Source organism: Corapipo altera, unplaced genomic scaffold, assembly GCF_003945725.1.
Source record: "Corapipo altera isolate COAL_440 unplaced genomic scaffold, ASM394572v1 61411, whole genome shotgun sequence".
Lineage (NCBI taxonomy): Eukaryota > Metazoa > Chordata > Aves > Passeriformes > Pipridae > Corapipo > Corapipo altera.
The window spans coordinates 23,772,680-23,799,800 of NW_020884875.1; the positions used below are offsets into that span (position 1 = coordinate 23,772,680).

Sequence of the window (27,121 nt, forward strand, 5' to 3'; positions counted from 1 at the left end):
AACGCAACAAAATTACCATAGTGATATGATATGCTGTGATACAAAATAATGACCTTCTAATGCAATAAAAATTAAAACATTTTACTAAAACAACAGGAGAGAACACTGCCTTGAATATCCATATTTGAACATGAGAATATTTAGGTAACCATTCTGCTGGAAGTCTGATGTAGCAACCCCTTATTCCTGGTGTAATACATAGGCATGTGGCACACTGCTGTCTATAATTTTAAAAAGAAATAGCAAAGCCAAAAAAACAAACTCATATAACTCCACTTGAGTTAATTTTATCTGATTTTATGAAACATCATTCAAAACCACTAATGCTAAAATATGGAAGCACCTTTTTATGCTTAACTGAACATAAAGTGTTCAGATTAAAGTCCAAGTGATGCTAAGAAAATGTACCTTAAAACAATGCTAAAAGATGAAGATATCAGCATTTCTTCATTTTTTTTTCCATTTGAAAATCCCATCATCACCCCCCAACTTCAATTTCCTATTTTAAAGCAAGCATTTGATGCACTGTTTTGAGTCATACCACTAGGGTCTGGCAGACATCAACCTGTGGAAGCCGATGCCATTTAAAACTACAAACATAGCTCATGTTCCTTAAGGAGCCTGGGTGGCTATAGATACCTTAAACCCATCGTGCCATTTTGCCTTGCATAACAGAGACTTTAAACTCCTCCACAACCATTTGTGCAGTCTCATCCATGGTTCTCATCATTTAAGAAGTAGACAGGCTAGGAAACTGACTCAGAAAACCTCCTATCTCCCAAATATTTCATTCATTTTCCCCTAAAATTGCTGATAAGGCAGAATTTAAAACCTTTAGAAATAGGATTAATGAAAGTTCAAGCAGATGTAGCTTTGGGAAAAACTGGCGAAATGTTCTTCTGTCCGAGTCCACTTCTTCAAGGACTGTTCTCTTAGGTCTTATCTCTCAGACCAAAAGAAGATAAGTATGAAGTTTTATCAGGAAAGACATTAACTATGACTAAAATTTTCCTTTTTATTTCCCTCTTCCACCCTGCCCCAGAGGGATGGAGAAGTTCAGTCCCTGCAGTTCAGAGATTAGTTGTTGCACTGCTTCTCTGTGTAGCAGTGTCTACCCCTTTTTTCCAATTTTTTTTTGTTTGGTTGAGTTTTTTTTGAAGAGGGAGTTACTGACGAGTAAAAAATCTTTTCTGATGATGGCATCTACTCACTTGTTCATGGCATTCCTATGGAGTTATTTCAATGCATAGTTTCTTTTTAATCTTTGACTGAAAATTACTTTAAGCAAGAATAGCCACTAAATATCTCCTTAAAATGTATATAGAGAGTCTTGGAAAAAAAGCATAGCCAATTTACTTCTTTCACTACTACTGCCCTTAGATTCCTTCACCAGCAATAGCATTGCAATATGATAATGTGACACAGTGGTAAGTTAATTTTTGGCTAAGACAGAGACATGGACTTCAAGAAAACTGTGACCTTCATTTTAATCTTCCAAAATGCCAAGAAACATGTATCAGAGCTATTACAGAGATGGAAGAAAAAAAGCTAGAATAGTTTGTAGCAGTGAATAGTCATGTCTCTAGAGCAAGGAGAAAGAAGGAATTAAATCTCCAGGGCAGAAATGATGTCCTATGAATATTTCTTTACAAAGACATTTTCTTTTTCAATGTGTGGAGAGAGATCCTTATTTCATATTTCATAACTTTGACAGCTTCAGGCACAAATTAGCCATTGTGCAATAGCTTTCTGATGCTGCTCTGGGCCCTTCCTCTAGGATCTCATATGGGATCAGGCAGACACACAATATCACCTGTAGCAACTTCTTAATATTGTTAAACCCATAGAATGTTGCATCACTGGAACAAATCATTCATTAGTGTTATTTTATAAAAGGAATATAAAATGTGGTAATGAAAACTCTTGCATATCAGGGCATCTGAATGTAAGAAAGCATGGACTGAGATGAAACATGATCATTTCCAAGCACTATCTGATACTGCACAGACACAGCTTTTCATAGGAAATAATTTCCCCTCCTGTGGTTGTAATATGAATAGCATCAATATTTTACAATTTTATAAAGTTAATAAAAAAGAGGGAGAGTAAATTTTTACACAGGCAAATAGTGGTAGTACAAGGGTGGTGGTTTTAAACTAACAATGGAGAGATTTTGATTACATGTTAAGAAGAAATTATTTATTTAGAGGACAGTGAGGCACAGGTTGCCCAGACAAGTTGTGAATGCCCCATCTCTGGAAGCGTTTAAGGTAAGGTTGGATGGGGCTCTGAGCAACCTGATTTTGAAATAAATAATTTTACTTAACATCTACAATATTCTATATATAAAAAGTGAGTATGCAGTAACATTAGATAACTGAAATTTTTTCAATTGCAATTTTGAGTTCATGAATTATAAGTGAAAACTTAAAGACACAAGAAATAAAATAAACATTATAAAATCAGACAAATTATAACAATAAACACATTATAAGCATAGCTTCTTTCTCCACCACATCTTAAAAAGAATTCTGCTTATACTTCAGATGTGCAGAAATTACCCATAAAGATGCATACCAATAATTCTTTCCAGAATTTGGAAAATCCTCAGTTAAAAATATAGTCTACAAGTGAGCCAAGAACTTCTGGAGTTACACATGTCATCTTGTTATTTTCTTGGAACAGGAGTGTTCATTTAAACCATCCTGCCAGTAGCCCTGTAGCAGAAAATGCCATTGTGAGCTCCTTGAGGCCTGATTAAACCATCTTATTTGAAATGAATAAGGAATAAAAAACAATCTGTTTGTCACTTTCTCTGCAGGTTTATCAGTCACTGAAAGTAATGTCACCCTCAGTAACCTCTGTTTCTACACCTTCCCTTACCATCCTGTCAATATTTCTTGCTTAACAGGGCATAGCAGAGGAACTATATTCCAATATACACTGAGCAAAAACACGGCTGAGACTACACAGACCTTTGGACAGCTCCAAGAAAAGTCTTCAGGCCTCTGAACACATCTTAGAATTATAGGATAGTCTTAGTTGGAAGCGACCTTTAACAGATCTCCTAGTCCAACACCCCTGCAAAGAGCAGGGACATTTTCAACTAGATCAGGTTGCTCGGAGTCCTATCTAACCTTACCTTGAATGTTTCCAGGGATAAGGCATCCACCTCTCTGGGCAGTCTGTTTCAGTGTTTCACCATACTCATTGGAAAAAAACCTTCTCCCTAATATGTAACTGAATCTACCCTCTTTTAGTTTAAAACCTTTAACCCTTGTCGTGTCACAACAGACCCTGCTAAAGTGTCTCTCCCCATCTTTCTCACAAGCCCCCTTCAGGTACTGGCAGACTGCAATAAGGCCTTCTCATGGCCTTCTCTTCTCTAGGATGAATCCCAACTCTGTCAGCCTTTCCTCATAGGATAGGTGCTCCAGCCTTCTGATCATCTCTGTGGCCCTCCTCTGAACTTACTCCAACAGGTCCATGTCCTCTCTGATGACCCCAGAGCTAACCACAGGTGAGGTGCCACAAGAGTGGAGGATCTTAGGTTCAGGAACCTGGAATCAAATTCCTAACGGAGGCCCACTGGCTTCCCATTCAGTGCATGGAGCAAATGCTTCAAAATGGAATCCTGCTCAGCCCATGTTCACGAGCAGGGAACCTACTGAGACAGACAGTAGGACATGATGAGCATGGTGACACAGACAGAGTTTTAGTACCTCACCACAGGTGGCAAGAAGATGCACCTTTTTGCTTCTGTGCCCCAGCATATGGCTGGCTCCTGAATGTCAGCAATTGCTCTGAGAAAGCTGGGCAGGCATTGCTCCTGCCTGCTGAAAAGCCACTTCTGTTACTGCTGCCCACATTTCCGTGCAGAAGCACCCACACTGTGGTGCAGCAAGCCACTTTAGAGTTTACAAGCACCACGCAAACACCACTGCTGCTGCTGCTGCTGCTGAGGTCCCCAGGAAAAATGCCCGTATAGTTCCTTGACCTTGTGTTCATCTCACTGGTTCTCCCCTTCCTCTGCCTCTCCCTTGCCCACGAACAGCACAATCCAGGTCCATGACAATGAAGAATTCAAAAATCTTTCCAATATTATTCACAAAAATGTGTAAGACATCATGTCATGTACTATCAAAAGCTACCAATAAAGAAGTGTTACATACATGTGCAGATTCACACTTCAAGAATGCTGGTGTTAGGCCCTTCCAAGATTAGCAAAAATTTTCCAGATCATCAAAATTCTACACTTTATGCAAGTTAATCCCCATTCGATGGGGTGCAGACACTTCTACATAAATAACTCTCTTAAGAATATACACTATAATTCAGAAATTCACTCTTGGCTAACATCACTTACCTAAGACTGACCAAATTATATTAAAGTTTTCAGAAAAATCTACTCATGAATATAAAGGAATCAGAGTGCTGTTCTTGGCTTATCTGAGGGTTAGAATCAGCACAGTACCTAAATGAGATGATGGATACTGTAATGTAGCAATTTAATAATTAACAACTTTATTGTTTCTATTGAGAGACTCGATAATTACCCAACAAATGGTTGACTTTATCAGAGAATCATCTTTGCCAATTAACAGTGCTGCTACATATAGACTTTAATTAAAAAAAAAATAACCACTCCTCATGGTGTCAACAACTCCATTCCAAGCTAAACCTACAGAATGCTGTCTTTGTTTAGGTACCAGGAACTGGGGCTGCAACTTATTTTGCTGAGCTCCACTCAAAAAAAAAATGGTATATAATTCAGTTTCCACAACAGTGCTGCTGAATGCTAAGTCTAGGCAAGGTGAAGAACAGTGCCCGAAGTAAGAAGAGAGCAGAATTATACTGAATCAAGTATTTCTGCTTCCTGCTGGATGGCTGGAAGAAATGGTGTTTCTACAGAAAGATACAGGCACATTTGTTAAAAGACAGCTTTGCTTCAAATCACTAGGATCCACTGACCTGTTCAGAACTGAACATTCTGTGAAATGTGATTTTCTCTCCCTTCCCTGTGTTCTTAACCAGCAGGTACCTGATAGATATGTGGATATCTGCTGGTTAATAAAACATATCAGCTCTGAATTTCTAGTTGTCATGTAAATACTCACTTGAAGTAATTACTAGGCTTTCTAAGCTTTTAATATGACAGAGGGATCATTATTCTTGTTGGTTAGCTTCCTTAAAATTAATTGCATATTTTTCACCATTGTTCCACAGATTTTTGCATAGAATAGGATGACGCAGGTAGGGTTTGAGGACTCTTTCCTGTACCAAGAGATGAGGACTCCCTATGGACTTTCAAAATGAAGCTGTCTTCACTGCTATATTTCTCTTCATTCTATACCCAAGCTATCACACACAAGTCTTAATAACATCCTATGAAAATCTAAAAAGATTAAAGTCTAGGAGGGACTGTATTAGGGTCACAAATGGAAGGTTTTGTAGTATTGCTTTGAATGTATCTGTTTTCATATCTCTTTTCCGTATACAGCATGAAAGACCACTCTCTGCCTCTGAAGACAAAGATTATTTTCTACTCAGAGAACCATAAAATAGCCATCCATATTTGTAAGAACCTGCTTCCCAGACATTTTGCACATTTTCATGAAAGAAGAAATAAACATAGGATCCAGCAGTATTTAGGTCTTGTCTAAGATTTAATTTTCCCCAGACATTTCCAGTCAGGTATCACATAGTCTTAGCCAAATATTACCCCTCATCTATTGCCACCAGAGTAGAAGGACTTGGTTATACAAACAGCAAGTCTGTCTAGTCACAAAGTGTCCTAGCTTCACAAACCATATTACTATACATTTCTGCCACTCTTGTTGAATAACAACCTCACAGAGCCCTACTTAGTCCCAGTGTAATTTATGCAGAGTGCCTAGTTAACTGCAATTCAGTGAGTACTCCTACACCGGTAAATCTCCTTGCAAGAAAAATTTAAATTTTATCACATTTGAACTATGCAACTATTTTAAAATTGTCCCTTGATTACTGAATGCAAAGAACACCACAATGCCACAGTAGCTCCTGCAGACAGCTGAGACCACTACAGGGCAGTGAATATTGGTGTGGCAGACATTACCAAACCACAGCTTTCACTGCCCTCTGCACCATGTCCTGGTGCTGACAGAGTGTGCAATGATACCTATGGAAGTTTAAGCACTGCTGTATCTTAAGAGGATTTCTCATAAATACTTCTATGTTTAGCGCATAGGCATAAAACTATGAGTAAAGAAACCTGAAATAAGTAAACAGTTGCATATGTCTATTTCAGTAAAGCCCACAGCTGCAAATCCCTGTTCCTGCCTATTCCTAAGCAACTCACTAAAAACTGCAATTAACTCTTTTGCTCACAGCTACTCACTGTTTAACTCTTCAGTAAATTAGTTCTATTTTTATAAAGATTTAGGATATTTTTCTATCATCAGTGCATGGTAGATAGAAAATAGCGATGCTACAACATCTGCCAGCTGATTTTTCTACTCCTCTTCCGCCTCTTGATCATTTACAGCGCATTTGGCAGTTACTCATTATTATTCAATTGTTTTAATCCTTTCTACTTCTGATGGGGTGATGTGCTTACTGCGGGAGAACGAAGAGGGTGGTAAATCTCTGTGAATCCTCAAAATCTTTGTGACTCTCTCATTTCAATACTGAAGGTATTCACCACTTTTTTGAAATAACTGAAATTCAGTCTGATTTTGTACTTTGTGGCAAAGCACTCCTAGTAGCTGCCACACATTAGGCAGAAAACCATGTCCTACCTGCCCATCATGATTGCTAGCTAAAGGCTCCCAGATACAGATCAATCCTGTACTAGCAACATCAGTCAATCTTCTGAGGACTGTCTGTGTTGCCATATGTGAAGAGTCTTGTTGGGATAGTGAATAAGGTGGACCTTAAAATGGTGGGGTGCAGCCCCACACTGCATCTCACCTCACGTCTCACATATCTGCTCAGCTACTTTTCTCTTTCAGAAAGATCTTCACATTTAGGAACTGTTAGACATGATCCGATACCTAGAAGAAAATCAGCTGACGCGAAGGCTGTTTAATGAGTTGAAATTAGCCCTAAAATTAACAGAAACCTTGTTCCTTGCAGTGACTACATAATTAAAGACAAATTTTGTTAAGGTGACTGAGATGGGGTGCATCACTCTAAATATAGGAATCTAACTCTGATTGGGTTCTACAGTTTCGCCCTGCACACCACAAGGATGTGCAACAGAGGAATTTTTGTCCTAGATATCCACTATAGCTGCATCTACATCTGTTTGTAAAGAGAGTCAGATCACAACAGCTCTGCTGGAGGAGTCCTATGCCAGATAATGTCACCTCCTTGTACATGCAAGAAAGCAGATATGACTTTCTATGCATTTTATTGCCCTCCAGAACTAAATGCTAGTGTATCTGTAAGCAAATACAAGGGGGGGGGGTGTTAATCTGTGAGGCACACAGGATAAATGTGTTGAGGATAAAACGGTTGGTAAAATAAAGGTGATAATAACCTTTATTTTAATTCATGAGAAGAGATAAGAGCTGCTCAGGAACAGGATCTGTTAGTAGTAATTTCAACAAAAAAATAAGGAGACAACCGAATTTTAATGCTCTTTAGACTTGCTTTGAAGTCCAGGTTCTCAATGAGAAGTCACTCCTATGGTAAACAGTCTTTCCATTAGGACTAGTTAATACTTCAGAGATTGCTTACACTGAAGGCTTTTGGCTACCGCTGTGACCAGTTAGTGTTGACAGCCCATCATGGCAGTCTAAAGCAATCAAACAACTGATTTTGATCTTCTTCATGTTGTGCCCGAACAAAAGTTCATCAGAGATTGGCACATTTCTCTATATGACTTGAGAATCGGCAAAAAAATTGCTTAAAGTAATCTCACAGTCACATCATTGTTTCATCTGTTTTCTTGTATAACTGGACAGCTAAGTATGATTCTGCAGGCAAAATCTTAGCTGTTTGCATTGCATATCAATATTTTTCACGTGTCATACTTTATTATCATTAAAACTGCTTTTCCCTGTGTTTCATTGGAATAACTCATTTACTTAAACACAAATCCTACATGCTTTGCACAAGAGACTTAATATGAATTGAACAACAACAAAAACAATATACCAAAACAATATACCAAATATGTCTATTGCAAAGAGCAAGTACTTACCACAAAACAGGTGACTATGTATAGCTTCCTGTTTCTGTTGCCAGATCACAAAGCTCCTACTGTGATGGACAATGTACTTGCCCTGATAAGTCAAGGCTACCAAAACTTCTCAAAAACTTTCCCTTTGCCTCAATAGTCTTTAAAACATGAGTCTACAATTAAGAAAGCAAAATTTCAGAAACGTTACCACTAGGCTGCCTGGTTTAAAATATAATCACACATAAAATAAAAGTATGTTTTGTCTCAATTAAACTTGTTTCTTCATAATTGCAAGGATATCAGCTCATGCACCAACAGAAGTCAGAGAGATGACAGAATTTCTGTAATGTACACCAGTTTTCCAGAACTTGGTGTTAGTGGTGCTTTAGGGCACCTTACTTTTTGTTCTCCTGAACTTAATTTCTTCTGGCAGCTCTGCACTACTCAGGGTTTCTCCAGTAAGAGGAAGCCATGAGGTTGTCCTGGGCAAGATAGGCAAAGTGATCTGTAGGAACAGGTTTGTACTACTATGAAGTGGCATATCTCCAGCATCTTTTACTTTTTAGTCCCATAAGAAGTGTCCTGTTTCCTACTCATTCACATTCCATCTGCACCAGAAGAACAGGTTGTTCTCCTTTGGTTTATATCATGTTCTTCATGGACATCAGTTAATGAGTTTATCTCCTCTCCATATATCCATTTTTTTTGTTGCTTTTACTAAGGTATCTTAAATAGGCAGCAAGGAGTCCAGGAGATCAACATTAAAGCAAATTCCATATCATTCCATCAAACCTAGCTCTGTGTAGAGCCAAGGTAACCCCTTCTGAACAAGTATTTAAGCTGAAACATATTGGAAAGAATTTATTCTGCAAAATATAAAACATTTATCTGAGACAAAAGTATCTATAACACTTAATACACAGCATACAAAAACTTATTGCCCTGGCTAAAAATTGGACTCGGAGGCTATTAACAAGAATTTTGCCTGATACACAATTAGCTACTTTGATGTAGGGACTGTGCAAGTGACTGAGCTTAATTTCATTTCTTCCTTCCTTTTCATTTCATATACGAAACAGATGTGAGTGTGTTCTGTATAAAATTCTTGGTGATCTCAGAAAACCCACAGAAAATTAATAATCAACATGAAAATAACGACCTAAAATACTGAAAGTTTTCAGTTTCAGGAAATGCAGTGAACTCTTGAATTTGTCTATTTGAAAGAAAAATAATTGCCTGTTACCATTCTCAGCATTCAGGGTAGTATGCAGGCCAGATCATGTCATAGCAGGAGAGGCTGAGCTGGGGCTGGTCAGTCTGGAGCAGGCCAGGGATAGCTTTCTTATGTGCACAAATACCTGACAGGAGGGTGTAAAGAGGCCAGACCCTTCCCAGTAGTGCCCAGAGCAATAGCACAAACTGAAATAGAAGACATTTCTTCTTAACCTTTGGAAGAAAATCTTTTCGAACTGTGAGGGTAGTCAAACAGGTACAGGTTTCCCAGGGCAGTGTGGAGTCTCTCTCCTTGGAGATACTTAAATCCAACTATGAACGGCCCTGACATGACCTGTGGAGCTGAGCTGCCTGAGGTGGGGTGAGACTGGACAATCTCCAGAGGTAGCATAAGCCTCAGCCCTGGTGTGATCCTAAATGCAGAACCTCATTAGAGGTACTTTAATGAAAGCTGTTTATTTCAATAAGCTTGCTTACATTCTCTGTGCTCAGAGGAGCAATATATACAATCAAGTTTCTTCAATAACAAACGAAAGCTGAAAACTTACATTAGTCTTTCTAGCTCACAAAATACAATGTAGGCAACTAACTTCCAGAATTTAAGGACTTGGAGGACAAAAAACTTTTGCTCATGTGTGCCTTGCAGTACTTCTTTTTACTACTGCCAGTAACAAAAATCATAGTATTTGTGAGTATAGTCTTGCCTGTTAAAAGTACTTATTTATTTGTACTTTTATGTTTAAACTTGTAACTTTGGTAACTTACTGAAAATCATGCCACACACATCTGGGCCTTTACATGAACATATTTGCTGTACATGATATGATGACTGATCTGTGACAAGATTTATTACTTTCTGGCCTAAAGTGTGGATAACAACTGTATAGTCAGGCGAATGGTGTTTCTGATTACAACAGTGCACATGCATTAGTTTTCTTTTACTTGAGGTCACAGCTGTATCTCCTTTATCCCTGCCCTGCTGTAACACCAGAAGGTGAAGAAAAGGGAAGATATATTTAGAAAAAAAGTTTAAGATGATCTTTCATTATCCAGTTGCTTTTGAGCAAGATACATTAACAGGTTTCTTGTCTTATCTCTGAGAAGACCCAGCAGCGGTACAGAGACCTCGAAGTAATTCATCTGCAAAGCTAGAAGGCTATATTTATATTTTATTTCTGCTTTTTGCAGCTGAGAAGTTGAACAGGATCTCCAGCCCCATTAGCTCAGGATCAAGCAAGAGACTGAGAGCCACAGCTTGCAGGAGCATGGAGAATCTGCTGCTCCCACTGGAGGCAGCACCTTATGACAAATGGCGTGACAGAACAGCTCTGATCAGCATCAGCAATGCTGGCCTGTTACAGAACGTGTCATCCCACTTACTGGAGAAGCAGTGTTTCTCCAGCAAGTGGGATAATGACCTGATTTCCTCATCAAACAATGGGCACTGCAGTTCTCAGATGAAATGAGAAGCCATATATGCCTATCAGGATATGTAAAAATTGTTGTATTTTTTTCAGTGTCAGTATCACTAGACAAACAAACACTCCAGTAATTTATAGCCATACTGAAACAGCATGCCCTCATCTGTCTCTAATAGGCTGAAACAATAACCTCTCCCGATAACTGTAAATTTTGAAGGAATTTGAATCTAAAAAAACTTAAACCTCAAGGTTTTTTGTGTTTCTAACTGAGATGTCTTATGTTGAATCACATAACAAGAAGGTCACCAGATGGCACTATTACACATTGTCATCCTGATTTCAGGCTCTTAATACACACAAGTTTTTAATTGTGGAAGAAATGGTGGTATTATTACTGCAGCATTACATTTATTTGGGACAAGTGTGATGAGTAGTATCTCTGTTTTAATCTCTGCAGCTTTAACAAATTCTTCTAGAGGAGTTGTCCTCTGAAAACCAGATGTTCTTTCGCAGACTTAAATACAGACATGAAAAGAGTGAAGGGACGGACTGTTCCATTATTTATGTCTTCCTCTGCTAAAGGACTAGCATGTAGCTGCAATGGGAACACATCACAGCAGGAATGCACACACATTTGCCTATGCTGATTTCTCCTCTTTGGTAAGCAGAAACCCTCTGCTGTCATTATACAGAGATTAAAAGCCCTAGGCATACTTTTAATATGTACTTTTCTCAATTACACTAGCATATCCAAGTTGCATCTTGGACCCAATTAAAATGCATCTGCACTCCTATCAGAAAAACACTGCATACAATGAAAGCTGACATTTGAACCTATCTCAGTTGTCCTCAGCTTGTCTTTTAACAACATGAGAATAAATATTAACTTCAAGATTCCTAATTGACACAACACTTACAAATGGCCTGAGCAACTTGATAGGTGTATATTACAATAGTAAACCATTGTTCATTTCTGTGGCTATTAATTTGTGACCCCCTGGTATGTGTGTCATGATTAATTCTATAGCTTGTTAGAAAAGTAATTCAGAGTAGTAATTTAGACTTGCTAATGCTTCAAGGTTGTAGGGGTTTTTAGCTTTGTTCAGATACAGTTTTGTTGAAAACTTATACAAATTGCCTGTGAGTTTTTTCCTGACTCACAGGACAAAGAAATAGAATCAGTAAATTATTATTTTGTTTTCATATATCCCATTATACACATTTTTTGTTAACTATATCTTATACTTCAATAAACTCATAACTGCTGAAACAGTGAAAAAAATCAGGCGAGGAAACTTTGAAATGCTCGATTGTCACAAAAAGTCCTAAACCACACATGGTTGACCAAATCTGTCTCTGACAAAATGCAGTCACTCCTCCATAATCTTAAATAGGATCTATGTGATGCCAGAATTAATAAAAGAGGTTTACTTCATGACAAGTGAATTTTTGACATATATGCTGCATTGGAAATGCTAGCAAACTTGCTAAAGGTGGTTAACATCAGAAACATGACTACCTCTGCTGACAAGGACCCTTTTCAGTATTGTATCTAATCTTACCAATGATCCAAACAAAAGTTTTCCTCCTAAATTCCAATTTGAAGAGTTCATACTGGTCTGGACATCCTATACCCAAGTGGAACTCATCAAAACCGACAGAACACCAGCACAGGCCCAGGGGAGCACTGCCAGAAGTCACCACACACAGTTCAATCACATGAAAAACATTTCTCCTGTATTTCTTTTTCAAGGTTTCATGTATTTTATAAGGAATAAATTCACTCAGCTGACAAACAGCTTTGTCCATAGTAGCACTGTGTTTTGGAAATAGAATAAATAAGGCACCAGCATTTTCCACAGGAAATGGTGCAGTATTTTACCAAAAGTAGAATTCATAAACACAGATATAATCCATATATATTTCTGATCATAGAAATTAGCACTTCCACTCAACTTTGAGCTTTATATTAATCAGAAGTAATTTCATAAACTTAAGTAAGCTTCTTACATCAGGAGCACAGCACCTATAGTAATAGTTCTGTATCCTATAGTCACCGTCATGGCTAGGTTTTGTGAACGAAGATTTGGGAAGGGCTCTACCCACGTTTGTTACAAGCGCATTGGTGGCTAAAAAGGCCAATAAGAGATAGACACATCCGGTTGCAAAAGGCACAGTAGAAAGACTTCTTAGGTGGTATATTCTGCAAGGCACGATTCTTTCTGTGTTGTCTTTTCTCCTCAAGAGTGATCCTGCATGCGTTCTCAAAAGCATCAGCAGCGTTATAGATAGTGTGTCTCCAGACCTCCCGATTGGAGGCCAGAGTAAACCAGTGATGTTGATCAATATGGCCAAGGCTGAGATGTTGCTTCAGGGAGCCCTTGTATCTTCTCTTTGGGGCTCCTCTCTTGCGGCAGCCGGCGGCAAGTTCACCATAAAGCAAGATCTTAGGGAGGTGGTGGTCCTTCATCCTTGAGACATGTCCTGCCCAGCGCAGCTGCGTTCTCAGCAACATGGCCTCAATACTTGTGATTGCTGCTTGTTCTAGAACAGATGTATTGGTCACATAATCTGACCAGTGGATGTTTAGGATTGTACGGAGTCAGCGTTGATGAAAGCATTCTAGGAATCGCAGGTGGTGGTGGTGGATGACCCATGATTCAGATCCATATAAGAGAGTAGACAGCACTATGGCTCCGTAAACACTGATCTTTGTACTTTTTTTCAAGTGTTTATTTCGCCAAACTCTCTTACGAAGCTTTCCGAAGGCACTATATGCCTTTGCTAACCTGTTGTCTATCTCTCCGTCAATCTTACCATCTGAGGAGATGAGGCTACCTAGGTAATTAAACTGCTGGACTGATCTGAGCTCTGACTGGGAACTAGGTGATATGGGGATGATGGAAGGCTCAAATCAGACTGCTCAAATTACCGTGGTATTACTCCGCTCTCCATTGATGGCAAAATCCTGGTATGAATACTCTTGAACAGACTAATACCCACTATAGCAGAAGGAATTCTACCTGAAAGTCAATGTGGCTTCAGAGCCAACAGGAGTACCACAGACATGGTATTGGTTCTCAGACAACTGCAAGAGAAGTGTAGGGAACAGAACAAAGGTCTCTAGGTAACCTTTGTTGACCACACCAAGGTTTTCGATACTGTGAGCAGGAAAGGTCTATGGCAGATTTTGGAATGTTTAGGATGTCCCCCCAAGTTCCTTAAAATGATCATCTCACTCCTTGAGGATCAGCACGGCCAAGTCAGATATGGCAATGCACTTTCTGAGCCCTTTCTAATAACCAATGGTGCGAAACAAGGCTGCATTCTTGCACCAACCCTATTCACAGTCTTTTTCAGCATGATGCTCCAAAGGGCCACTGCAGACCTCGATGATCAGGATGGTATCTACATTCGATACTGTACTGATGGAAGCCTATTCAATCTAAGGCGACTGAAGTCCCATACTTAGACCTCAGACCATCTTGCCTGGGAGCTGCTTTATGCTGATGATGCTGCCCTTGTTGCCCACACAGAAGCAGCTCTGCAGCGTTTAACATCCTGCTTTGCAGATGCTGCTGAGCTCTTTGGGCTGGAAGTCAGCTTAAAGACGACAGAAGTTCTCTATCAACCATCATCCTATAGCAACAGCTCTGTTTTTCTCAAGCCTAGAAAAACTAGAAAGGCTTTGATATTTCTGTCAAAGTTCTTCTTGTTAGAGAGGTTAATATCAGGCAATATAGCCCCTCTCTAATACAAAAATTCTGCAAGGTACAGGATGTCATCAAGAGTTACTAAGTCCTGCTTTCCTTTTTCACAGTGTTTGATACCAAGCAACATCATAATGGTCAGCACTTTCTGCAGAGAGTATGCTGCAATTACATAAAGTTCTTTAGCTCTTTGAATCTGTCCAAAACTCATTAAAATCAACAATGCCAATATCCATCTACTGTAAATAGAAAGCCAGCCCCATGCATCTGGTCAACTCTCTGCAACGCACAATCCCAAGCTGACGTTTGGAGCTGAAAGAAGAGATCCTTCTGCTCTTGATGTCAGGAAGTATTTTGCTATGTGGTCTTTCACAGGCTGCCAGGAAGGATTTCTTGGCCCACACTTAAGGAAACGGTTATGCAATTATCTCAGTCCCTGACAGCATCTGAAAACCTGACACATCAGAACAGAAATGCCTAGATATTAGGAAATCAGGTAAGTCAGCTCCTTAACCAAAACCTGCTGGGTTTGCTTATTCTTCCTTTGATATAAGAGGCTTGGTGAACAAACTGCAACCAGAGTTGGCCCTAGAAGAGGTCAGGGAGCATGGACTAAGGCTTAGCAGTGGCCAATCCTCCACACCCCATCCTCTACACTTAGAAAGAATGTACTCATGTCTCAGTGTGCTCAGTGAAGGCAAGACAGTAAATTTTTCATTTTCCATGGCAAATGGATAGTGGTATCTTTCGTACAAAAGCACTGATTAACATGAAGTAACATAGGTATAACAATGAGGTGTGGCATCAAATCCTCAATGGAAGGAATTTTGCCTTTTTAAAAAGACACATTTCTCATTATCAATTTCCTACCCTTAGGCCTTATTCTTCTCCCCTTATATTGATACATGATGATGTGATAATCATTACTTTGACAATTCATTGGCAGTGTCAAAAAGGGTGATGGTCAGAACTACTAAAGAGGAAGAAACAGATGATGCTCTATATTTAATGAGTGAAATGCTACACACAGATGTTGTAGCACTGGTTATTTTAATGGAGTGAGTTCCAAGGACATTCAGGGGTTGGGTTTTTTCCACAAATGAATAAGATACGCATAGGATTTTGCAAGTCTGAGGAGATCTGAGACACTGTAAAATAAATTACTTGCCCAAACTCAACCAATAATTCTGAATGAGCCATGACTGCAAAGTGATTTCCTTTTGTTAAGGCCTGTCTGTACACATATGTCCTTACAGCAGGCTCTATTCCTTCACTGTGTTGTGAAATTTTTGAAAACAATAATTGCCATTTAAATCTGAAGAACAAACATCTAAAAACAGTTAAAAGCAGATGGGCAGGAAAAACGTAATCTGGATTTTCATAATTAATCACTCTTTTTTCATTGGAAGCCAGAGTTGCAGAATCCTAGCAGGGGTTTCCTTGTTATTTTAGGAGCTCTATGCAATTTAATTCACTTGTTGTAAACATTCAGACATGCACACGGAAGGCTAGTAAAAAATTAATTAATTAACAATTGGGTTAGGTAGTTAACCAATATTGTAATTCTCTGAAAGTTAAAATTATACCTTGTCTTATTGAAAAGATAACTCAGAAAAATCTGCTATGAATCACATACATTAACAGTGTCTCTGGCTGCAGTGCCAGTAACTTTTCTATAAATAACAGTAAGCCTCACTTAATAGCTTATTTGCCTTATGTACTGCTTTGGAACCACACGTGATACCTACATACTGACCTGAGCAGAGAGAGAGCAAATGAAATATTCACAGACTAGATTAACTGTTGAATACGCATTTCATTTTGCTTGGTGGCATAGAAAAACGGTAACTTTTAATTACCTCTATCTTAAAGGTGACCCCGTGCAAAATGACATCAGGTTGTCACTCTCACACAACCTGACGTAATTCCAGGTGTTAGAAAAGGCAGCACTGCGGTAAGTATTCAGGGCATAGCAATAAAAGGATAGGAGATGGTTTTTCAAATTTTACGAGCCTATTGTTTCAGATGATAGCCCTGATTAATTTTGCCCAGTTTCAGGTCAGGAGAGGATTAATCCTTACAAGAAAGAACTACTGGTGGAGTATTGGTTGACAGCTGGTTAAACATGAGCCAGCAGTTGGCCCAGGTTGCCAGGAAGGCCAGTGGCATCCTGGCCTTTCTCAGCAATAATGTGGGCAGCAGGACAAGGACAGTGATCATCCACTGTGAGGCCACACCTCAGATTCCATTTTCAGTTCTAGGCCCCTCACTGAGTGCAGGACAGACATTGCGGTGCTGGAGCATGTCCAGAGAAGGGCAATGGAGCTGGCAACGAGACTGGAGCCCAAGAGCTATGAGGAAAGGCTGAGGGAGCCCGGATTGCTTAGCCTGGAGAAAAGGAGGCTCAGGAGGCACCTTATTGCTCTCTAAAACTATCTGAAAGAAAGTTGTTACCAGGTCGGTGTTGGTCTCTTTTCCCAGGTAACAAGGGATAGGACAAGAGGAAATGGCTTCAAGTTGCACCAGGGAAGATTTTGCTATGATATTAAGAAAAATTTCTTCACTGGAAGGGTGGTCAAACATTGGAACAGCGCGCCTAGGGCAGTGCTTTGAGTCACCACCCCTGGAGGTACTTTAAAGCTGCATAGATGTGGCACTTAAGGACATGGTTTAGTGGTGGAGCTGGAGGTGCTAGGCTAACAGCTAGACTCGATGATCTTAAGTATCTTTTCCAAACTCAATGAATCTAGTTTATAAAAATGCCCATTTCTCTGTAGTGATCACAAAAGTAACCTGTGGAGGCTATGTTCATAGGTCAGGCAGCACAGCTAAGCCAAATGAATATGGGGCCAAGAACTGGATTCTGCAATTGTCTACATCTTGAGCTTCTCATTGGCAATTCTGAATGCAGATCAATTAAATCTGAAAATTAGTCTTTTTATTTTTGCATAGTATTTCTCCATAGGAAGACCAGAGAAAAGTTTTCCTCCACTGTATCACTCACAAAAATGTGCCTGTATGTGTACTAACTAACAAATTGTAGAGCATTAGCTTTTCCTGCCTTTCAGAAAGTAATTAACTGACTTTACCCATATCCAGTATTTCCCTTAAGAGACAGACTCCCTAAAAACAACTAAGGCAGCAGTGGTTTCTAGGGATGATGTGTCTGTGAAAATACTATTATAGTCCCAGCATACAATAATTGCTTTGATATTTATCAATAATCCAAAAATTAACCACAGACAGGACAGATCAGGTTGTGAAACACTGAGTGCCCTTTTGCACTTTGAGTCCAAGGGCACAGAAAACCAATAATGCCCATTTTGCCTGCTACAAGTCCAAAAGAAATTGTTTTCTTTGTTTACTTTGTTTAATAGAGAACAAGAGCAGCTCAGAGTTTTGGAATTATACAGTTGCACATAGAGATCTGAGAGGCAGCAAAATCATACCTCTCAATGCCCTAACTTTTGGGTTTAATTTCATTTTCAACAAAATCAATAGCAAAACTTGTCATCCACTTCAAAACTACCTTTTATTCAGTGTAATTATAAAAATCTACACCTACAGGTTTGTTCAAGTTTCATTTCAGTTTTTTTCCTTACTATTTCTCCTAAAATTTTAAAGAGGGGCAATAATGTTAATCGTGGGAAGAATGTTAAAAAGAAAATTTACTAACATTTAAACTTTGGCAAAAAGATTATGCTTACCAAGATGCTTCAAAAACAGCACACCACTAAATGACAGCCTCATGTATGCTATCTGGTTTGTTTCCACCAAGCCTGATCATGTTTCTCTCAGATGTCACATGTTCTTACCTTGCCTCAAGACCAGTTTGCTGTCAATACGCTGACCTTTTTTTTCTTGCCCACAGTAATCCAATCAAGCAAGCAGAAATAAAACTTTCCTACAGCACACTGTACAATCTTCTAGAAGGCTTGAAAGCCACAGGTTTTTTAAGACGATTAAATGAAAGAGAGAACGACATCTCGACCCTTAAATCCAAAGCTAAGACATGAGCCTGCAGTTCAGACCATGCCTGTTACTGAGCCTATTGCTGTTATTTTAAAATGAAAGTCTGTATTTTTTCAGGCATGTCCATGTATGAGATTATAAATCAACATTTATTTCCCATAGCTCTAAAAAGAAGGGGTTGCATGCCCTTTTTTTTTTTAAATGCTAAATATATATACACTATATTACATTCTAAATACTCTTATGACATTGCTTGCAAGCAAAAAAGGGACTCAGGAAGTTATCCAAACAATAAAATAAGAAATTCCAATAGTAATATATTTTAAAATACTGATTTTCAATATTGATATTTGCAAATAATTACTAACATTCGCAAATGTATGTATGAATATATTGTAAACTAAGTAGGGAATGGTTTTGGCAACTTTTCTAATCCTTTGCTTAAAAAGACTTATGCTTTCTGGGTAAATTTAAGTGAAGAAAGTAATATCTTAAATTCATGTCCCAACTTACTACACAGTTTCTTGCTTATGTAACAAATTTTAGTAACTGTAATTGCAGCTGTTGGCCTTTTATCTGTATAAGAAATGGCCTTTTTTTCTGCATGAAATATCATGTTGTAAAGAATAGCACCCTGGGCCATTCCCATGATAGAATCAAGTCCTCATTACCTTACTGGAAAGCAAGAAACCAACCCACTACAGTGAAAAGACCTCCTGTTTCTTTCTCTGTAGAGACACAGGATAGGGAGTTACTAATATGATACATTAAGGTACAATAAAATATGTCAATAGCTTAGTACATCATGCCCTTGGCCTCAGGCAGGAATGATTTTTTGTTTGTTAGGTGTCCAAATTTAAGGAGAAAACCAGACATTTTTCTCTGAATACCTAATTTGGAAAAAACCTATGAGAAATGCACTGCTCAGAAACTTTAAATAATTGAGTAGGTCTTATGGAAATGGGTCACAAGGCAGAAGACAGGTGAAATGGTGTAGGAAGCATGCAAAATTACCATCCTATGGATCTGCACTGTTTCTCACTTACCTTTTCAGACTGACAGTTATGTGTGCATACATGCACATGTATGCACAGGTGTGCCTACACACATATACACACAAATGGTTAACGGTTCCAGTACAGACTGAGAATGAGACAATCAAAAGGTCACAAAACTACTTCATTACAATGTGTAGAGAAGATTCTGAGCAGCAGCAAGTAGTGATTTTACTTCAAAAACTGAACACAAAAACCAGTGGCAATATTCCTCCAAAATGCAGCCCACGATCAGTCTCTGATTAAATTTTAAAGGAATTTTGCCAAGGGTTTTGAGAGGAGACTCAGATATTCTGTCTGTGACTTCCAGAGAGAAACTAGGATTGTTGTGTCTGCTTCCAAAAAACTCATTCAGAACTGAAGAATTTAACAGTTTTTCATAGTTTCCAATATAGAGAGAATATAATAACTTCTTAATCCAAGCTTTGCAGAGTATTTAATAATTATGTATAACACTGCAGCACTACGAATCCAGCCCAGATCAAGACTTCAAACAGACTATGTTTCTACCAGAAACATTCTAAATTAAAAGTGTAGTAAATAAAGACAATGAATTTAAGAATAAAGCAGAAAAATTGGAATATTTAAATAGAAATATACAGAAAAAAGTAGTTGCTAGAGAGCCTGATGCTTTCAAATTACTTCAGATGACCTGTAAGTAATAATATGAATTTTTTCTAACTACTTCAGAACAAAGTAATTCTTGGAGTTCCAAAATCTGACTTTTTCCCACTCAAACACTTGATTGTCATAAATTTTAGCTAACTTGGTGATTGTACATGGCATCAGCAAAAGGACTTCAATTAGTAACTTGATGAAAGCTTGCAGCAAAAATTAAAAAAAAAACACCAAAATTAACATCTGATTGATCCCAAAAGAGGTGCTCATCCTCTAGTGTTACAAACCCTGCAAACTTCAACTTTCTCCCTTGGGCAAAAGTCTACATAACTGGACAGGTCTTGAATGAAGCCTTGAAGGTCACCCAACACAGGCTGTGACAGCAGACGTGCCTTTTCCTTAGTGCTCTATATCCACTAGAGCTGTTTTACAGCAATGTGAGAGGGTGAAGAGTTTACACTAGTTGGTTATGCAATAAATGTCACCGGTATTACTGCTGACTTCAGACTAGACTCTCAGCGTTAAGCAGTTAAGAAGTGATAAAGCAGGATTAATTCCTGAGGAAAATTTTTGATTAATTTGTCAGTGTAGTTTGTAGTACAAATTCCCTGCTATCTTTATTCTTCCTCAAACAAGAAAAAATTTTGTGCCAATTTATTAATCCCTTAAGTGTAGGGCTTCATAGCAATTTTAATATCATTGCACAAAGGAAGTCATCCAAGAACATAGCTATTTATAGCTATTCATGTAAATCACAATACAGAGAACATAGGAATAGTAATGGAATAGTGCAAAACACAGTAACTGAGCAGTAGCTGTTCTTTGAACTGCCCTGATGAAATTGCATCTGGCAGGGACAGTAAAATCACCCAAAGTGAGCCACTGTTGGTTAAGGCAAAGCAGTAGTTATACTGCTAGATAGAGCTGCTTTGGAGGCAACACAAGCTCTGAACCCTCCACCTGCTGTAGAAACAAATACATGATCGACACATAAAATTCACATTGCTCTCCCAAGACCCAAGACCCAGCAAGGCAATGATGTTTTTCCAATACTGTATTTTTTTTCATTTCCTTTTTTCAGATAGGAACACATGTAAACCAACGAACGACCAATGACAGCAAATACCAACTGTATGTCCTCTACGATACAGGTATTGCCTGCAAAATAATGAAATGTGGTAACATACTACAATATATTGTCTGTTAGATGTAATTTGTTTGCCAAGAGCATGCCCTAAGGCTGCTGTAACTTGAGATTTTCAGTTTGCCTGTGTCACTGACCTGCACTTAACAATACAATTGCAAGAATTTTACACACACAAATTTACAATAAAACCAAACTAAACCCATACCATCTGATCTGCCTGTTTTCTCCAAAAGCAAAACAGAGCAACAATAGTACTACTTTGACTTAGGTCCTGTTATACAAAAAGATGCTGCCTTCTACCAGATGTATCATTGACTAACACTTGCAAAGATCTATTGCTAGATCACTTGGAGAAATAAACTATTTCTTTAAATTATTTCTAGAACATTTATGTTTAATAAATAATCAACAACTCAGTCACAGCTTGGGTGAGAAGGAAAAGACTGATGGTATGCTAACTGTAGAGAAGAGTAAGCATATATCAATGTAAATAAAACTGTATACATGATAAATCATGTTCTTCTCAGCAGGTACTCTGAATAGTATTTATCTTTTTACACCGTGAGTTACTGAGAGGAGGAACTGTGATTTCATACAATTGTCTAAGGACCTAGTCTAATGGAGACCAGATTATCATCTCAATACTTTGGTATTAATAATAGTAAATTAATAATAGTTAAAACATTTATGCTTGTCTTAGAACAGTACGGTGTCAAGAGCATTCTATAAGAAGGAGTTTTATTTCACAGGCCAAATTTCCAGCATTTTTAAATGCACAGCTAAGTATTACTAAGATATTTGGGTTGTACTGATAAAGGAAGATAGTGATTTTCAGATAAGTACTTAATAAGGGGTTTTGAGTAAAAAAAATTAATCACAAAACCAGCCACCTTTCTTTTTATAAACCTCCTATGTCTCCTCTTATGATGCATATCTGTGCATAATAAATTCATTACAATTACCCAGTATTTGCTCTATCTTGTCATTGTAGGTTCTAAAATAATTGTCAGCACCATGACAGAATTTGAATCTCTAGTTTGTGCCAATAGCACACTTACTGCCACATAGATTTATGGAATCAGCCATTAAGTTAAATAATAAATAATAAAAAACAATGTTTAAATAAAAGCTGACTGAATACAATGGAATATGGCTAAACTAGGTTAAGGCAAAGAAACTCCATTTTTTATTCTACAGACTTAGGAACACCACTCTGGTCACAGTTTGCAGGTTAGGCATGGTAAATGTCTAGGGAGAAACTAGGAAGTATTATTTATATTGAAATTTATTTTATAAAGAGCAAAAGAGGTTGCTAGATAGATATGTCTTGTTACAGATGTTACAGCTGTTTACCTACACTCATCTCAAAAATATTTTCCCATGTGTTCTATATCCTGTGTATAAAACACTTAATACTCATTTATTTCACACAGATCTTTTTAAGACAAGTAGGGGCACATACCTTATTTTTCAGAACTTTCCTGACTTCCACTTATACATCTCTTTTGTTGTAGAACTTTCTTCAGCCTGAACATACTATCCATTATGCAGTAAAAAAATTGAATTGGCTATAATCTTATGCTACAGTTGCAAAAGCAAAATCCATGAATTCTTGGGGGAAAAAAATCAGAGCAGAAAGAACAAAAAAGAATCTCTTTTCTCACCTCTGCAGTTGGCAGTGGAAAACTGACTCCTACTAATAAAACCAAAAAAAACCCAGATCATCAGCAGGGAAGAAGCACTTCATCAAATCTAATTTTTTTGTCCTGTGGGCCTGGCAGTGCACTGTTGGCTGCCTGGGGAGTGTCACCACTCAGAAAGGCCAAGGTCACCCCAAAGTCAGCAGTGCCCAAAGCATCACTATAAGTGTGGCACCCTCAACAAGCACTGCTCTAGGGCAGCTTCCACCACTCCCATCCCATACACACACTTTAAAACACATGTCGTGGAAGGCTCACTATTGCCATTCAAAACAAGACAAGAAAAATAGGGGAGTCAGCTGTGCCTTACCACTCAAAATATAATGAGTGCAGCTCCACTGAAAATGAGCAATGAATGTGGGAGATCTGTATGTAATGGCACAGAATTTGAGCCCTCTCATCACCAAAATCTGAAGAACTTGCAAAAGTCACTGGATTTTGTTAAACTTTTATTCGTGAGGTAAATCTGGAGAACTACTGGGGGAAAAAGTAGAGGAATATGGTCAGATGGAAAAGCAGATGTACTATGCTGCTGTACCCAGGCCTGGCATTTCTGAACAAGCCTGGAAGCAAAACAATGGCATCTGAACATCTTCTCTGTTTTTCTCTGTTTTAAAGTAAAGCTCCTTCAGAGATTAAGGACCCCAAATCAGGCAGATATTTTGAGGTCTGGTATATTGATTTGGGGATTGAAATTCCACCTACAGTCTTCTGTAGCTCCCACATTCTGTTGACAATCTGGACTAAAGTACGGAAAAACATTTATAAACTCTCAAGACTTTGGGACTTCATATTCCTCTCCTTGTACAGCTTCTGGCACAACAAATTCAATCATGTCTGGAGTTCTGAAATACAGCATGGTGAACAATTGCCAACACAGTTGGTTTTGTGCAGCCTCTAAGAAGTATCATCTGACTTCTTTTTAATTACATATGCTCTTTATTTTTCTAATATATTGATGAGTATGTTTTCCCTTTGCTATTAATTAAAGGTGGCACAGTTTTAGCTTTCTTTTTCCCAGTATAATTAGTAAGGGCTGACTAATGAATCTTAGTGGATGCCCATGATTTAAGAGCATTTAATCTACACTACATTTGCCTGCTGTCACTTTTGTTCATTACCAGGCTTCAAACGTACAAAATAAGAGATTCAGCAGTGAAAACGATAATCATTGTTTTGTAGTCAACAAATTACTGAGAGGTGCTAAAAGAAACAGAGAATAGTATCCATTTCACTGTACTAATAGTTGCATATATAAAGTGCCAGCCTTTGGTTATGTCAGTTAATAGCCCTAAACTGAAACAGCAATCCTAAAAACCCAAGGCAAACTAACAGTTACTGCTACTGGAGTAACATTAAGTTAACACAGAAGTAGCTTAAAAATTTTTGATATAATAAAAGCAGATAAAATGTGACACAAAACCAGACTTCTATCGAAGCAAAAGATGGGACAATGACAGTGATGATGCTCACATTCCAAACATATTTTAAACAATGTAGCTACCTTGCAAGATCCAGATATCATAGCTCTATATTCACACACACACTTGCATAAGTAGACCAACTGTGAAATGTCTGTAGAATAAGACTCTGATCTCCCTAAGAACATGAAACACTATGAACTATGAAAACTATGAAAAAAATCTTTTGTTGGTAGTGAGAGAAGAAAACTTATTCTATAGATAAAGTTACAGTTACTGTGGATTCAACATTAAGAAGCCCTGAAAAAGAACTGGTCAGGAGTTTCAGTTTTTCCTATATGCATACAGATAATTCATATTTTCCCTATAACGGACACATATTAGATCATACATTATAATAGTGACTGTGCATATGTAGAGTTAATACAGCCACTAAGCAGAGAAGTACCTAAAAATACTGTTAACAACTGTTCCTTTAGAATGCAAACACTGCCATCAAATGCAACGTGGCAGCACTTGAGATCAATGTGGATCTTAAAATATCACACACAAGCTATTCAAGTCTCTTAAGACAACAAAATTGGCAATAAAATATTAACTATGCCTTGTTGGTAAAAAAAGCTTATTTTCCAAATGTAGTTCTCCAGAAATGTAGAAAAACTGTCTTAACTGTACCATAAGCTATTTATCTAAAATGCTACTGTCAGTGAAACAGATGTCATTGCACAATATCCTTGTGCCACCCACATTCTGTTCTTCTAGCTGCCAAACAGAATTGTTTTATTTCCTGAATCATCAGATTCAAGCATTTCTGCAGTGATCTCCATGCTACATTAAAGAAAGTACTTAACAACTGAAATGTGGTTTCACATGATGTTTTACCACAACATAATATATTCAACGTATCTTCACCAGGACAGATAACAAGAAAAGGTTGAAACCTTAGCAGAGGGTCAAAAAAGCCTAATTTTTAAGAACTTTGAACATCAGCTTTTCCCATTTTCCTCTTCCAGTCCATCATACTCAATTTCAGGCTTCTGTTTTTAAACATCTTCATTCAGCTGAGGAAGATGTAAAATTAATTTAAAAGTTTCTACCTCAGTCCTAAAAAATCATCTTTGCAGGATAGCTACATAAAACCTAAAAATCATGCCACAGAATAAGTTAGGCTGGAAGGAACTTGTGGGTATATCTGGTGGTGGGATCATACTACCTACTGTACGGCATATTCAGAGCAGCTCATAGGGCTCAGTGTCACTTGTCAGGGACCCATCTTGATCTGCGTATGCCATATGCCATCCTACATTGTACAACTTAAAAACAATCTGCTTTTTGTCTTTTCACGTTGTCTCGCTTTTTCATCTATTCTCCTTTTTTTTCATCCTTTTCACAGTGATCTCTGGCATTCCTCAGTATGAGGCTTCCTTGATGGTTACATGGGGCTCTCCACACTTCAGCTCTCCACAGTTCAAACAGGATCTTGCCAATACACCCTATGAACTCTAAATGCATAAAGCTTGTAGTCTGTTCTCATCGGTGTCACAACATTGTTCAGAAAATTCAAGTTACCAGATTTTCTCAATGTGAACCCTTTAATAGTCCAGACTGTATTTGTTTGAAAGCTTGTGAAGGAAAATAGTGAGTACAATGAAATTCATATAGAGTACTCTGTCTACATTCACATTTGTAAAACTAACCAACATACTAAAGAAAATAAGATCAGAAAAACTAGCTAAGTTCAAATAGTAACACTTTTCTAGTACAAAAAAAATGTGCTTTAATTCTTAAAAATGGGAAAGGAATCTGAAAGGCATCTACAAAGATACACGTGCATTCGAGCAACCTCACGAATACATCTAGAGCAGGTGAAAGCTAAGTAGAAAAATCTTTCATATCTAAGACCTTTTCTCATGGGAAATAGTGTCCTTGAGAATGTAAAATTTTCTTCAACTCTTCAAGACAACTGATAATAAAAATACTCAACATTAAAACACATTTTAGTATCTCAAGAGGTTTTTTATCTGATCAGATTTTTACTCTTTGATACTTGCTTGTTAATAAGCAACCTAACCCTTCAACTATCCAGCTTTATGATGCCTTATTTAGATTTCTCAAATTTCTTGAGCTGCTTTCAGATTACAACAGTCTTAAAGATAAATACGACACACAAGTTTTTTTAGCAGAACACTTGCCAGTTTGGCAGCAGCAGAATCAACAACAGATAGGCAGAGGGAGTGTTGGTTAGAGGAAAGAGAATTTTCTACACTCTCCCGAAATAAAATTATTCCAAGACACACTAACCCACCAGTTTCAGAGAGCTGCCTAGCAATTCTCTGCCCTAACTGGGGAAAAGAGAGTGAAAAAGCTTCTATGAGAAAGTCCCTGAGAGTGCAAAGTATGTGTTTAGTATACCAACTTGATTATATACAATTTTATTTTGCATTGACAAATCACAATCTTGATGACTTGGAACAATCTAAGCTAACAGCTAACACTGTAGAAACTAAGCATCCTTTGCCACCAATAGCCAAGAGTATCACTTCCGTGATACTTAAAACCCTCAGTGTTTAGGAAATAAACACACGTGTATTGCATTTGGTACTAGGCACCAGATCTCAGACTATAAAAAGATTTTATCCTTTGCTTTAGACAGTAACTTTTAAGCTAAAAAAACTAG

The 27,121-nt window shown here is 38.0% G+C and overlaps 1 protein-coding gene and 1 long non-coding RNA gene across 6 annotated transcripts in view; one reads left to right on the top strand and one right to left on the bottom strand.

Annotated features, from left to right (window-relative positions):
- The window catches only part of SLC24A2 (solute carrier family 24 member 2), a 122,293-nt gene that overhangs the window by 89,827 nt on the left and 5,345 nt on the right, over nt 1-27,121 (bottom strand). The gene's annotated exons all lie outside the window — the stretch shown is intronic.
- On the top strand, nt 21,162-26,019 carry LOC113943229. The gene is made up of 3 exons (XR_003526246.1): nt 21,162-21,327; nt 21,854-21,972; nt 25,838-26,019. It is a non-coding gene; the product is annotated as an uncharacterized LOC113943229 (long non-coding RNA).